Source organism: Pygocentrus nattereri, chromosome 22 (assembly GCF_015220715.1).
Source record: "Pygocentrus nattereri isolate fPygNat1 chromosome 22, fPygNat1.pri, whole genome shotgun sequence".
Taxonomy (NCBI): domain Eukaryota; kingdom Metazoa; phylum Chordata; class Actinopteri; order Characiformes; family Serrasalmidae; genus Pygocentrus; species Pygocentrus nattereri.
In genome coordinates this window covers 25,950,521-25,965,980 of record NC_051232.1, presented here as the reverse complement: position 1 = coordinate 25,965,980, position 15,460 = coordinate 25,950,521, and the positions used below count along the sequence as shown (strand labels likewise).

Genomic DNA, 15,460 nt, shown 5'->3' with positions numbered 1-15,460 from the left:
TTCTTGAGGATTCCCTTATATTATTGGAATCAAATTTTAAGAACTTGGGACAGTATATGACATGCAAATACACACAGCAGTTTCTATTTACTAATAAATTACAAACATACAATATTTTCTGTTTTACTTTATGGACTTATGTACTTCAATGTTTTTGTAATATATATGATCATTTAAAATTTGAGGCCTGAAACATGTTCCAAAAAGGTTTGACAGGACTTAATAAACATAGGGACACAAACTTTTTTTTAAGTTCTGATAGCATCATTTTTGCCATTTTTTCTGTTATACAATTCTTCAGCTGTGAAGTCACATGGGGCCATTGTTGTCGTATTTAGAGTTAACATGATACCTGTTTTCAGTGGAAGACAGTTCTGGACTACAGACAGGCCAGTCTAGTGTCCACAATCTCTGATGATGCTGTTGTAACAAGCAGAATGTGGGTTGGCACTGTCATGTTTAATGGCATTTTAATGCCAATTAAATGGCAGCATGAAAGGAGTTCAGTGATAATGGTACTTTCACAGATGTACAGAGGTTGCTCACTAATACCCTCCTAATCCATGTTAGACCATGGCTTTTGAACTTTACACTGGTACAATCTAGAAGGTTCTTTGCTTCTTGGGCCAACAGATTAATTATTTCTATAAACAGTCTGAAAGGTTTACTGGTCAGACCACTCTATATTTCCACTGTGTATCAGTTCAGAAAAGATGGCAGATGTTGTTGACATGTGGCTTCCACTGTGCGTTTGTGGATTCTGCAAGAGATGGGTGTTTATTGACTGAGGTTTCTTTTTGCTGATGTGATGCACCTCAACCCATCTGCATAAAAGACTAGGATTTTCCTGGAGGCTTTTTTATAAGCCTGCATCACCTGCATCACCTGTTGAAGATGTTTTCTGCACATTTCACAAGGTTCTTGCCCTGTACCAATTTTTACCAACTTGACTTGTGATTCTGAACAATATTGTGAATGTTATGTAAACTGTGATTATTTTCCTTTAAAACACATCCTGTGTTTTTTTTTTTGTTTTACTTTTTCTGCTTTAAGGCTTGAACACTCAATATGGTATGGTAAGTTAGCTGTAGATATGATGTCCCAGCACAATACTGTTTGCTTTCTTTAGACTGGATGAACTCCTCTACAAACGGTCACAAGCACCATGTTATTAGGTTACATTTCTCCATTTCAAACTTAAGACTGTGTTGTTGATAATGTAGTGTAATAGTTGTAAAAACTCTTACGATTTGAGAACTGCAGTCTTTCAAATTGCAATTTTGATATAAAAAAAAAATATAAAAACAATTATTCTTTCAGTCCTATCAAAATCATTTCTGTAGCATAAAGATGATATTATATGGATCAAGGGAACAGAGTGTTACTAATACTTAAAAATACTAGGAGGGAGAGAAAGAATCAGCATTAGCAAGTAGTTAATATACAGTGAAACACAATTTCTTCTCCTGTTTGGGGCACGGTGATATCCTACAAATCATAGGATATCAATCATACCATAGGTCACCCTATGGATCTTTTAGTGACCCAGTGGTGCAGACTAATCAACAGGAACAGAGCCAACAGTAGCAATAAAACCTTCTCAGGAGCATTAGTTATTGCAGTGAAGTGATGTGAAGGGATGTGATGGGACAGTTTTCTTGTAAACTGCACTAAAAAAAGAATGACCCAAAGCTTTTCAAAACAGTGCACACTAGTGGCATCTAGTGGTCAAAAGAACAAACAGCAGGTATAAATATAAGGGAAGGTGCAGCAGCAGAGTTTAAGCTAAATGCTCCAACTCTGTCCCTTCTTCATAAGCATGTTCTTTTTAAAGCAGTGAAGGTAATTAGCAACATAAACTTGTTATCCTTAGCTCAACTTAGCAGCTACTGGAATACACACACACACACACACACATCTAAGCCGCTTCTCCTTCTGGGTTGCAGCAGGTATTGGAGCCTATCCCAGCGGTCATCGGGCAGATGGCAGGATACACTCTGGACAGGTTGCCAATCCATCGCAGGGCAGACTACTTCTGGTATAGACCACAGCAGTGTTACATTTAGGCCCAATCCCTTTTCACCCCTTGCCCCTACCACTTAGCCCTTAGCCCTCTGTATTGTGCGTTCATGTCTAGTGTTAGGGTGTCCTAATTTTTGTTGAGCTAGAGGGGTAGGGAGAAGTGTTAGGTTTTTCAGAGGCTCCAAATGGAGCGTTATGAGAAAAAAAGAAAAGCTGGCAAGATGACTGCGCGAGCGGCCAGAGAAACCCACAAATGTCAGTATTTTCGCCGTTAAATATTATGAAAACCATTGTATTACCTTAGTTTAATGTGGTTTCAGTGTATTATGGTCGTTTGCTTCATAACAAGCACAAAAAATCACTAATAGTGTGCTAATGTCTCAGTAGCTAGCTAGCTAACTTCTTCTTTCGGCTGCTCCCTTTAGGGGTCGCCACAGCGGATCATCTGCCTCCATCTTGCCCTATCCACTGCCTCCTCTACTTTCACACCAACCATCTCCATGTCCACCTTCACTACATCCATAAACCTTCTCTGAGGTCTACCTCTTCTCCTTCTACCCGGCATCTCCAACATTCTTTGCCCAATATATCCACTATTCCTCCTCAACACATGTCCAAACCATCTCAACCTGGCCTCTCTGGCTTTATCTCCAATCTGCTCCACCTTCACTGTCCCTCTGATCTGCTCATTTCTAATCTTGTCCATCCTTGTCACTCCCAACAAAAATCTCAGCATCTTCATCTCCGCCACCTCCAGCTCAGCCTCCTGTCTTTTAGACAGAGCCACAGTCTCCAAACCATACATCATAGCAGGAGGCACTACTGTCTTGTAAACCTTCTCTTTCACTCTTGCTGCTATCCTTCTGTCACACATCAGCCCTGACACCCGTCTCCACCCACTCCATCCTGCCTGCACCCTCTTCTTCACCTCTTTTCTACACTGTCCATTGCTCTGGATGGTTGACCCAAGATATTTGAAGTCATCCACCTTTACGACCTCTACTCCTTGCATCTTCACCTTTCCACCTGCTTCCCTCTCATTTCACTATCTAGCTAGCTAATTTCCTGTTCTACCTTAAATAGTCAGGCAGTACTGACACCTGAAGCACCAGTACGTAACTGCTGCACCATTTAATGTTGAACGAGAAAATTAGAGCAAGAAGCTGGTGAATATCTGATTTCAGCTTCGCATCACCAATGAATTAGCAGTGGGCGATAATAAATAAAGGTCTTATAGCCCCCTTTTGAAAGCATATGTTACCCTAAATGTAACTAAAGCCCAGCGGCGAGGAGCTGAACTTTTCCCTTCTTTGCAATCACTGAAGACGGGCCAGGTCACCTACAGAGCAGCACAAGTAGCTGTTAATAAAGCAATGTGTTTGTTTTGTTTTTTTTTAAATGAGGGTTGTCCCATTTCGTAGGGCAAGATTTCAACCACTACCCTTTGCAACTCTGCTTCAAGAGGTTAGGGTGACACTCGAAAACAAGGGGTAGGGGTAAAAAGAAGAAATGGGATTGGGCCTTAGCCTAGCCTTGTGCTTCACCTATTCTTTTACAGGTAAGGCTCACTCAGGTTGCTTTGTGAACTCTTAATCAAGATATAAGTGCTAGAGTTAATCTTTAAACCATGTAAACCTGCCCCAAGGTTTGTGCTTCTTCTGTTTGCTTCTTTTCTTTGCAAAGGAGCCATGTGGTTATGTGCTGGATACACTTCGGACATCACTAAATCATTTGTAATATAAAATGAGCCATGCAAGAATGCAATACTTCAAAGTATGTTTTTTTTTTTCTCAAGTATGTTTTTTTGGCACTTTAATATCAAGGGCAACATGACTAGGTCACTTCATAAGGCTTGAAACTGGCAGGACTGCAGAGACTAGGCAGTCTGGACTCCTCTTCTCTTCTCCAGTACCCCTGCATAGACCTTACCAGGGAGGCTGAGGAGTGTGATTCCCCTGTAGTTTCACTCACCATTAAATGAATCTTTTGCAGTAGTCATCACAGTCTACAGTCCTAAAGCCCAAAGAAAGCCCATGGAGCGAACAAAAGAGGAGATTCTAAGTGAGAAGCAAGCTTTAGGGGAGGTTTTTGTACACAAATCAACCAGAACATTAAAACCACACTCTTTGTCCGTTTTATCAGCTCCACTCGCCATATGGGGCACTTTGTAGTTCTACAAAGTTCTACAGACTGTAGTCCATCTGTTTCTCTGCATACTTTGTTAGCCCCCCCTTATGCTGTTCTTCAGTGATCAGGACCCCAACAGAGCAGAGTTAATACACAGTTCTGTGGTGGATCATTCTCAGCACTGCAGTAACACTGATATGGTGGCGGTGTGTTAGTGTGTGTTGTGCTGGTACAAGTGGATCAGACACAGTTGTGCTGCTGGAGTTTCTAAACACTCACTGTCCACTCATCTTAGACTTTAAATGTAAAGTCAGAAACAGTAGCTCATCTGTTGCTGCAGTTTGTGTTGGTCATCCTCTAGTCCTTCATCAGTGGTCACAGGATGCTGCTGGCTGGATACTTTTTGCTGCTGGACTATAATCACTGACGTGTTTAAAGACTCCAGCAACACTGCTGTGTCTGATCCACTCATAGCAGCACAACACACATAATAAATTATATATGATGTGTACAAACACTATATTGCCAAAAGTATTCAGTCTTCACACGCATGTGAACTTTAGTGACATCCCATTTTTAATCCGTAGGGTTTAATATAATGTCGGCCCACCCTTTGCAGCTATATCAACTTCAACTCTTCTGGGAAGGCTTTCCACAAGGATTAGGAGTGTCTTTATGGGAATTTTTGACCATTCCTCCAGAAGCGCATTTGTGAGGTCAGACACTGATGTTTGAAGAAAAGACCTGCCTCACAGTCTCCGCTCTAATTCATCCCAAAGGTGTTCTATCGGGTTGAGGTCAGGACTCTGTGCAGGCCAGCCAAGTTGTTACACACCAAACTGGCTCATCCATGTCTTTATGGACCTTGCTTCGTGCACTGGTGCGCAGTCATATTGGAACAGGAAGGGGACGTCCCCAAACTGTTCCCACAAAGTTGGGAGCATGAACTTGTCCAAAATCTCTTGGTCTGCTGAAGCAGGAACTAAGGGGCCGAGCCCAACTCCTGAAAAAAAAACCCACTATAATCACTATAATCCCCCCTCCACCAAGCTTTACACTTGGCCCAATGCAGTCAGACAAGTACCGTTCTCCTGGCAACCGCCAACTCAGACTCATCCATCAGATTGCTAGACAGAGAAGCGTGATTCGTTACAGAAAACGTCTCCACTGCTCTAGAGTCCAGTGGCGGTGCTTTACACCACAGCATTACATGCTTTGCATTGCGCTTGGTGATGTAAGGCTTGGATGCAGCTGCTCAGCCATGGAAACCCATTCCATGAAGCTTTATATGCTGTTCTTGAGCTAATCTGAAGGCCACACAAAGTTTGGAGGTCTGTAGTGATTGACTTTGCAGAAAGTTGGCGACCTCTGCACACTATGCGCCTCAGCACCTGCTGATCCCGCTCTGTCATTTTACATAGCCTGCCGGTTTGTGGCTGAGTTTCTGTCGTTTCCAATCACTTCCACTTTGTTATAAGCGCTGTCGCCTCACAGCGAGGAGGGCCTGGGTTCGATTCCCCGGCCGGGTGACCAAGGTCCTCTCTGTGTGGAGTTTGCATGTTCTCCCTGTGTCTGCGTGGGTTTCCTCCGGGTTCTCCGGTTTCCTCCCACAGTCCAAAGACATGCAGTCAGGCCAATTGGACGTGCTAAATTGCCCCTAGGTGTGAGTGTGTGAGTGTCTGTCTGTCTGCCCTGCGATGGACTGGCGACCTGTCCAGGGTGTATCCTGCCTTCCGCGCGAAGACTGCTGGGATAGGCTCCAGCATCCCCCTGCAACCCTGACGGAGAAGCGGCTTAGAAAATGGATGGATGGACTTACACACACTTACCCACTTGCCACTTACACAGGTGGCGTCCGATCACGGTACCACACTGGAATTCACTGAAGCAACCCATTCTTTCACTAATGATTGTAGAAGCAGTCTGCATGCCTAGGTTCTTGGTTGTATACACCTGTGGCCATGAAAGTGACTAGAACACCTGAACTCAATGACTTGGATGGGTGAGTGAATACTTTTGGCAATACAGTGTCTGTATATATATATATATATATTCCTTTCATAAAACATCCTCTAGGAAAGAGCTAATTTATAGCTGCTGTTCATGCTTTTAACCACCAGGTGTCATTAATGTGCAATGTGCACTGGTGTTAAAAGTTTTTCTTTTGCTGATTTTTTTTTTTCAAATAAGTCAAAAATGTCTAGTATTGTTTTTACAAATTTAATGCCATTACTAAGGCCACTGATCAACTCAGATCCATCCTTTCTATTACCAAATTATCTTAACAACTGCTATGTGGTGGGTGCTAATATTACATATACTAGTTAAAATCTTATGTAATTTTACCTCTTAATCTGTCCATAACACTTTTACATTGACTTTTTCAGTAAAGTCCTAAATGTAAAGCCTGTCACTGAATATGACAGAAGCTTGTTACCATTAGATATCTGCAAACCTGACTGACTTGCTCTGGGGAGGGCATAATATATACCAGTCACATAGAAGATTTTACAAGTAACAGATGGTGTAGCACTGTCTTATTTTCCATCTGGTTGCATTAGATAGGCACGGATTTCATTGACAACAACTACCCACCAACATGGAAAAAGTTTTGCTTTTAGCATTGGTTGTTATTTAGCTTATTAGTTGATTTAGTTGTTACAAACACAGAACAATGTTCCTTTTACAGTGTGAACTATGCAGCTGTGTGCAGTTTTGTATTTGATTTTGGGTGTCTTATATGAACAAAAATTACAGGGTTTCTACTCCTCCATCAATGCTCTTGTAGCTCTGCTCTATCTCAGAGTGTAAATACAGAGGTGATCATGCAGTTCACCAAAGCTGACATACGACAAAGACTCCTGCAGCAGAAAGACCCCTTTGCTGTTTGTGCTTGAAAAACATTTGATATGGTTCAAGACAAATGTTGCATTCTTGTACACAATGTCAAAGAGACAGGAATGTCAGTAAAAAACAGATCTCTGAGATTTAACCTAAATTCATTGATTTCTCAAGAGCTGAAATAGTGACTTCAGTCTGTTTTTATACCTTTTTCAAAGTCAAGTGAACAGTGAAGGTCCCCCCCTTGTGGATACACTATGTATAACATGCTCCTTGCATTCAAATGAAATGGCAGGATAGATCTGGGATCACCTTATATTTGCAACAACAATTTATCAGGTGAAATGTGGCTTGCCATGCAGTCAATCCCTGTTAAAGGGATAAACTGATGCGTGATGGTTTTGGGAAAAAGTTTCATGGTTAATATACAGAGACGGTGGATTGCACATGTTGTGTTGTACACTTCTAATACATTTTCAGCAAAGCTGAGTAACTATCATGAATATCTTAGTCAAATCAAGCCTGACACATTTGACAAACCATGTGCAATCCCATCATGAACAGCTGGATGCTATTGTGTTTGGACAAATAGTTTAAGCTCTGGGATGGACTGAGGCTTACGGTACAAATGGACTAATCACACACTACCTCGCTGATGAAAGCACAGGTCACATGTTTCTCTAACCAGCTTATGCTCCAGTCTTCATCTAACCTATCACTGATCCTCTGGTAAATCCAGGTTTATATTCTGTTTCACTCTGTCTACATGGAACCAGCCGACCAACTAAGAACCAAACTCCAAAGCAGTGGTCGGTTCTGATCCCAAAGGGACAAGGCCAAATCTTACTTGCCCTTACCCTTTCTCTCTTTATTTATGTAAAAGAGCATCCTGAACCAAGAGCACTTGAGTCAAAGATGACCGAGTGCTTGTTCATCAGAACACCACATGTGGCTGAGGCAGACTCAATATCTTGGTCAGAGGAACTTGCCTGGCTTTTTGCAGCAACGTGCCAATCTTCAGGATAAACCCCCAAAAAAAAGGTTGTCTAGTGTGAGACTTGGTGGCTTTGTGGGAAAAGCCTTGCCTCGTATCCAAGAGGTTCCTGGTTCAAATCTGGCCTAGTCTCTGGTGTGCATGTGGTGGTGGAGAAAGAGAGAGATGGCAAGGAGGGAGACAGAAGCAGAGAAGAAGAGCAGCGGTCTTCCTTCGAGAAGCCGCTCAAAATGAGGGTGATAGGTTTTATACACGACAGCTGTACATTTAGGAACTAAGTCGAAAAGGTCAAATTCTCACGTCCTGCTCTATAACCCCTTGTTTTCTGCTTCCTGGAGGCCCCGGGGGGGAGTCCAGATTATTTCCCCCCCCTTCTCAGGTACTGCCCGCCGGCCTTCCTCCGGTGCCAGTGCACCTCCAGGCTCCCTGCAGGATCTCCATGGAAGGTGATTTCAACTGGCAACCGCAACCATGATGTGAAGTTCCTGATCGGGATTTGAACTGACAACCCCCAACGATGGGGCATGGCATCTACCAGCGAGCCACAGGATCTCAGAGCTAGCTCTTGTTTTTTTTTGACATTTATCTCTCAAATCCAAGCTTAACAATGCCTACATACAAAAGAGTCTTCTTAAGCTGGATTTGAACCCAGAACCTTTTATACACAAAGCCCACAGCTTTTACCAGGACACCACCATGTCTAACACTCTTAAAAGCCTTTTTTTGGACATTTGACTTCACAAAGCAGGATTTTTCAGTTAGCAAGACAGCTTAAGCCAAATGATGAGGCACGAGCTTTTAAATCAATTAACAGGCTTTACTTTCAGTTTATGTTGCCTGGATAAACTGAGGAGGCTTCCTTTGTGAAATACTTCCCTAGCGTAAGATTTAAACAACCTGGGAATCTCAAAGTCAAATGTCCAAAAAAAAAAAAAGCGCTTCTCGTGGCAGCCATGGTGGTGTCTTTGAAAAAGCTATGGCTTTGCACGCAGAAGGTCGGGGGTTCAAATCCTAAGTAAGAAGCTTCTTTTTGTATGTACATAAGCTGGGATTCGAGAGATAAATGTCAAAAAAAAACAAGAGCTAGCTGTGAGATCCTGTGGCTCGCTGGTAGATGCCATGCCCCGTGGTTGGGGGTTGTCGGTTCAAATCCCGATCAGGAACTCCACGTCACGGTTGCGGTTGCCAGTTGAAGTCACCTTCCACGGAGATCCTGCAGGGAGCCTGGAGGTGCACTGGCGCCGGAGGGCAGTACCTGAGAAGGGGGGGAAATAATCCGGGCTCCCCCGGGGTCTCCAGGAAGCAGAAAACAAGGGGTTATAGAGCAGGACGTGAGAATTTGACCGTTTCGACTTAGTTCCTAAATGTACAGCTGTCGTGTATAAAACCACCACCACATGCACACCAGAGACTAGGCCAGATTTGAACCAGGAACCTCTTGGATACAAGGCAAGGCTTTTCCCACAAAGCCACCAAGTCTCACACTAGACAACCTTTTTTTTGGGGGTTTATCCTGAAGATTGGCACGTTGCTGCAAAAAGCCAGGCAAGTTCCTCCGACCAAGATATTGAGTCTGCCTCAGCCACATGTGGTGTTCTGATGAACAAGCACTCGGTCATCTTTGACTCAAGTGCTCTTGGTTCAGGATGCTCTTTTACATAAATAAAGAGAGAAAGGGTAAGGGCAAGTAAGATTTGGCCTTGTCCCTTTGGGATCAGAACCGACCACTGCTTTGGAGTTTGGTTCTTAGTTGGTCGGCTGGTTCCATGTAGACAGAGTGAAACAGAATATAAACCTGGATTTACCAGAGGATCAGTGATAGGTTAGATGAAGACTGGAGCATAAGCTGGTTAGAGAAACATGTGACCTGTGCTTTCATCAGCGAGGTAGTGTGTGATTAGTCCATTTGTACCGTAAGCCTCAGTCCATCCCAGAGCTTAAACTATTTGTCCAAACACAATAGCATCCAGCTGTTCATGATGGGATTGCACATGGTTTGTCAAATGTATCAGGCTCAGTTTTGCTGAAACTCATCAAGTGTATGAAAATAAATGTGTCATCAATCTTATATCTGTCTCAACTGTGAGACCTTTGTTTCAAAACTAAATAGATTCAATTTAGCCCTTTAACAGGCAGATCCACTGTACAGAGACCCACATTTCACCTTATAAATTGTTATTACAGATACCAGGGAATTCCCAAATCTTTCCTTCAACCTTACCTGTCATTTCATGTGAATGCAGTGAGCATGTTGTTCACGATGTATCCACAAGGGGGGGTCTTTACTGTTCACTTGACTTTGAAGAAGACGTTAAGTAACAGGGGCTAATATCCAGGGCAGCTGGGACACAGATTTTATTGAGGAGGTACCCCGCTACAAAAAATTATATATAAATAAATAAAAAACCTAACTGTATTACAATGAAAATTACAGTGATGCTTCAATTGTCTGTAATATAAAAATTAAATCTATCATTTCCACAAGAATAAGACATCAATTATTATTAAACTAAAGAAAAATAACTACATAAACAGAACTAAAACACAACACTTTGTCGATGTAGTTTAGTTCTTTATGAGGAAATTGTGTTGATTGATAGATGTATCGCAATGTGGACGTGGACAATGATGAATCAAATCACAACTGTCCCAAATCTATTTTATACATTTTAATAGATAATGTAATGTTGATGGAACGCAAAAGGTGGAACTTGGACATGTAGAAGAGCGGCATCCTAAAACTCTGTGGTGTGCACACTACATTAAAAGCTAGTTCAGGGGTCGCAATGCAAATGTTAATAAGAGTAATTTTGTTCTTTCAATAAATGTCAAACCACCTTTGGTGCCACAACATTTTGAGTCCATCTGGGCTGTAAATATGTCACAGTACATGCTAATGTCCTAGCACAGCCTAAAAATATAATACAAACAAAAATGAAGTCTTACTTTGCTCTGATTTGAGCTTTAGCTTAGCTGTAGCTGCTTTTCTTGCATCACCAGCTGGAAATCTTTCCATAACAGTAGAAGAGTTTCTTGTAATATGTCTCTCAAATGTTCTACCTTTAACGAGGCTGAAGTCAGTTTCTCGTTCTCCAGTTTCTTGTTCGAATTTTCCCGTTCCACCTCAAATGGTGCCTAAGGTGCCAGAATGTAACTGCTGCACCATTTAAGGTGGAACGGAAACTGACTTTTTTTTTGTGTTTGACAGTTTCTCATGGCAGATTAAAATATATCAGGAAACCAGCTCTAGTGATAATAAATGTAAATAAGTCTAGAGGTCTCCAGATTATCGAAGTTTGTCTTAGATCTTCTCGTAATTCCAGCATTTAAGACCATTTATTGTTAAAACTGTTTGAACGATCAGCAGAGCTTTATTGTACTGCAAAAGAGGATTCTTTTATTTTTAACCAGAAATCTAACTCTGACGTCGAACTGAAGGGAAAAAGGACCTGGACAACACTATATGCAAAATGTGTAACACATAACTAAAATATTTTGGAAACACAACAAACATGAGAAACCACGACATGTTTCCACCCATTTTGCGCCCGATTGTAGTTGCTGCCAACCAGAGAACCATCAAGCAAGCAATGTCAGAGCTTTCACCGAACTCAGAAAGGGCGAAGCGAACTATAAACTCTATCGCAACTTTCACTGCCAAGGATTTGAGTTCGTTCTTAGTCACTGAGAACCAGGGCTTTTGCGTTATGTTGCACACTTTGGAGCGGAGATACAGCATCCTGTATCAAAGATGTTTTACTGACACTTTTTAGCTACCCCCACTCTCTACAACGAGACCAATACAGAAGCTCTGGAATCATTGAATAAAACAGGTGAGTGGCAGCAGCGTCTCACATGCTTTAAATAAGAGCAGTGAATGAAAGCCTTTCAGTTGACTTGGCACATCACTTCCATTTGATTTATTCATAAAAGATACTGGAAGTAAATTCATCATGGACTGCTTTAAAAGTACAAAGTTGTCACACAGTGAGAAAAAAAAACCTGTACAGAAAAAATATGCATTAAGATGCGTCGATAATCCTTTTATAATCGCATAGCCCACCCCTAATTGTAAGTAAATAGTTAACATGATACACGATTATAAATTATCGATTTCTGAAAGATCACTCAAAGGCCCATCCCAATTCAAGCCTTGCCCCGACCACTTAGCCCTTAGCCCTCTGTTTTGCGCGTTCACGTCTGGGGTTAGGGTGTCCCAGTTTTTGTTGAGATAGAGGGGTAGGGTGAAGTGTTAGGGCTACATGGCCCTCCAAACAGAGGTTTTTCAGAGGCTCACTCCATAACCATTGTATTAACTTAATCACATTTCAATGTACTATGCTCGTTTTCAACACAGGCATAAAAAACGCTGACAGCATGCTAGCGTCACCATAGCTAGCTAGCTAACGTTCTTGTTCCACCTTAAATAGTCCAGCAGTATTGACGCCTGAAGCACCAGAATGTAACTGCTGCACCATTTAAGGTGGGACGGGAAAATTCAAAAAGCTAGTGAAGAGCCGACTTCAGCTTTATATGACCAAAGAATTAGTGGTGGGCGATAATAAATAATTGTCTTATACACTTTGAAGGCATATGATGCCCTAAATGTAATTGAAGCTCAGCAGTGAGGAGGCAAACTTTTCCCATTTCGTAAACCAGGATTTCAACCACTACCTCTTGTAACTCAGTTCCAAGGGGTTAGGGTGACACTCAAAAAGGGGTAGGGGGAAAAAGAAGAAATGGGATTGGGCCAAAATGTAGCTCACAGAGCAGCACTGCTGATGGGACCCAGTTCACATTCACTCAATATACAAATTAGCCCATCACACCAAGATAAGCTAATAATCCTATAACTGATAGTACCTGATAGAAGATTTTCACCATCAAACGTAACTGATGCTTTATTGATGAAAGCTGTCTCACTTTCCATAACTTGGGACTTCCAGAAGGGTGGACATGCTTCTTTCTAGGATGGCACTGATCACCCTTGGCAACACCTTTAATTATGTCACTAATACTATAACTTCTGAGAAATCAAATAATAATACACAATAAACAATACTTATAAAAATAAACAATAATTTATTTATAATTATATATAACTAATTAAAAAAACAATAATTTAGATCAAATCTCAAATGTTGTAAGAAATGTACCTTTTTCTGCCATTCTTGACTTATGGACACTACTCAGAAATATACAGTGATTTATGAGGCAGAACTAAAAGAACATTCACACTTGATGAGATGAAAAAAATCTGTAAATATTATGAATTTTAAATATGAAATGGTATCCAGCTTGTAACATTAGAAGATCCAGCTTGTAACATTAGACCCCTTTTGAACCAATCAGTTCACCACGTAAAGAGCTGTTTAAGCATAAAAGGACTCTTTAAGAGTGCTTTACCAGCCTAGAAGGTATCAAGTAAACAGGATGCTATTTCATTAAAATTACTCATCTGTTAAATACATTTATGAGAAAATGGTTAATAATTAAAAGGATTAAAACCAAAAACAGTATAATTTTTTTAAGTTAGTCAATAAAATCTTGGTTTAGCTGTGCCAATCTCTCCAGTTTTTAATGGTAACAGAAACAATCAAAAATGTTCCACTAACGTCAAATAGTTGAGTAATCTGTGAAAAAAACCTAAATCCAACAGACTTACGTAAGCGCCTCATAATTTCAAGTGGAAATCACTTGACTAGGAAAAACACAACTCATTCTCTTTTATTGGCTCAAGCTGCTCTGGCTGATTTAACTTCTGGGATAATTATGCTCTTTTTTTCAAACTAATACACAAAGCCACAGCTGGACACATATCGACTGATTAATAGCCTTACCTTCTCACTTAACCAAGGGGGCATTCAAATTTGAAGCAAATTTCTAAAGGCCAAACTCACTTGAATTAGCCTCAATTTAGCCACTTAGGTCACTGCAGTCTCAGTGGGCTTCACAAACAAAATCCAGGGGCAATATCTAATTTAATAACACTTACTTAATACTTAACACAGAGTACCAGAATTTTATACAGACTCAATTCTAAAAAGGATAGGACTGTAGGTTAAATGAAAATAACAACAGATTATTATGATTTGTAAATTCACTTTGATCATATGTAGTGCTTTACCTTATCAATTGAAATGTGTTCAGTAAACATACTGTCAGCGATGGCCACAAGAGGTCTCAGTCCCCAGAGTACTAGCCTTCTTCCACATTAACCACCTGCACCTTATTTCAGTAATCAGCCACTGCTTAAAAACCCTTTCCTTTCAGCCAGAGCGTTTTGGAATATCTATCTGTCTTGTGTATCTGACTCTCTACCTGGACTTTGGGATTTCTGCCTTTGCCTTTTGCCCCTTTGTTTTGGATGTTTGGTTTTCAAACGGGCTTACTGGTTTTGACCTTTTTTCTATACCTTTTGACCACGAGTTTTGGGTTGCCCCTTCTACTATTAAACCTGCACATGGATCCTTCTTCAGTTTCTGAGTCTGTTGTGTCACACATACATTAATTCTGACACTGAGGCCTGCAACATGTTCCAAAGAAATCTTAAACAGATGATACAATCATTCTTCAACATAAAAGGAGCATCCAGGGAAAAACCAAGTTCTTGATGAGCGAACATGGGTTGGGGCTTGCCACCTTGCCAAATAATGCTTTAGCTGTTTAAAAATAATAGGTCTCATTCACCAGTATGTTCTTAAGTTTTTCTTAAATTTGCTTTTGAGAAAGGTCCTAAGAATAAGTCTGTCAGATTGATAACGTTTTATGAAACAGGAGAATGACTCGCACTACTGTGCTCTTGAGTGTGCATAGCTTCTGTTCTTGCCCAAAATAAAGCTTGGATAAGAAATCAGTGTTGAATCCAAGAGCCTTCATGAAAACTGTGTAAATGTGATTTAAGAAGAGATTTCTTCTTGAGAATCATTGGTGAATGAGGCCCAATGTTCTTCAAAGAGAATTTTCAAAGATTTTTGGTATTTCATCCTTTGTGGCGGAGAATACAATCCAAGGATTCAGAGAATCTGGAAAAACATCTGTCTATGTGGCAAGACCAAAAACCAATATCAAATGCCTGTGACCTTCCAGCCCTCAAACGGCACTGCATTAAAAGGCCACATGCTGCTGTCATGAAAAAAACTAATGGGCTCAGGAGTACGCAATTCGGAGCACATATGCTGGCATCTAGATGACTTCCCTGTTTGTTTCAGCTAAGCCAAAGTCTACATGTATTACAACAGCATTGTAATAAGACACATGTGCACATGTTAGCCTAGCTTGCCTGCATTCCAGACCTGCCACCCATTATAAACCTGTAGTGCATTATGAAGCGCAATGTGCAAAAAAAAAAAAAAAAAGACCCTTGATTATTCAGCAGCTGATTCCCAAACGATTACCGAACACAGTGGATCATATTAAATTTGGAATATGTATACAAAAAAGTTTATTAGCCAGTTCACATCACTTTTCTTCAAT

At 41.0% G+C, this 15,460-nt stretch overlaps 1 long non-coding RNA gene across 1 annotated transcript in view; it reads right to left on the bottom strand.

Moving 5' to 3' along the window:
* LOC108414789 overlaps window positions 1-15,460 on the bottom strand; it is a 94,021-nt gene that overhangs the window by 41,223 nt on the left and 37,338 nt on the right. The window lies entirely within an intron of this gene.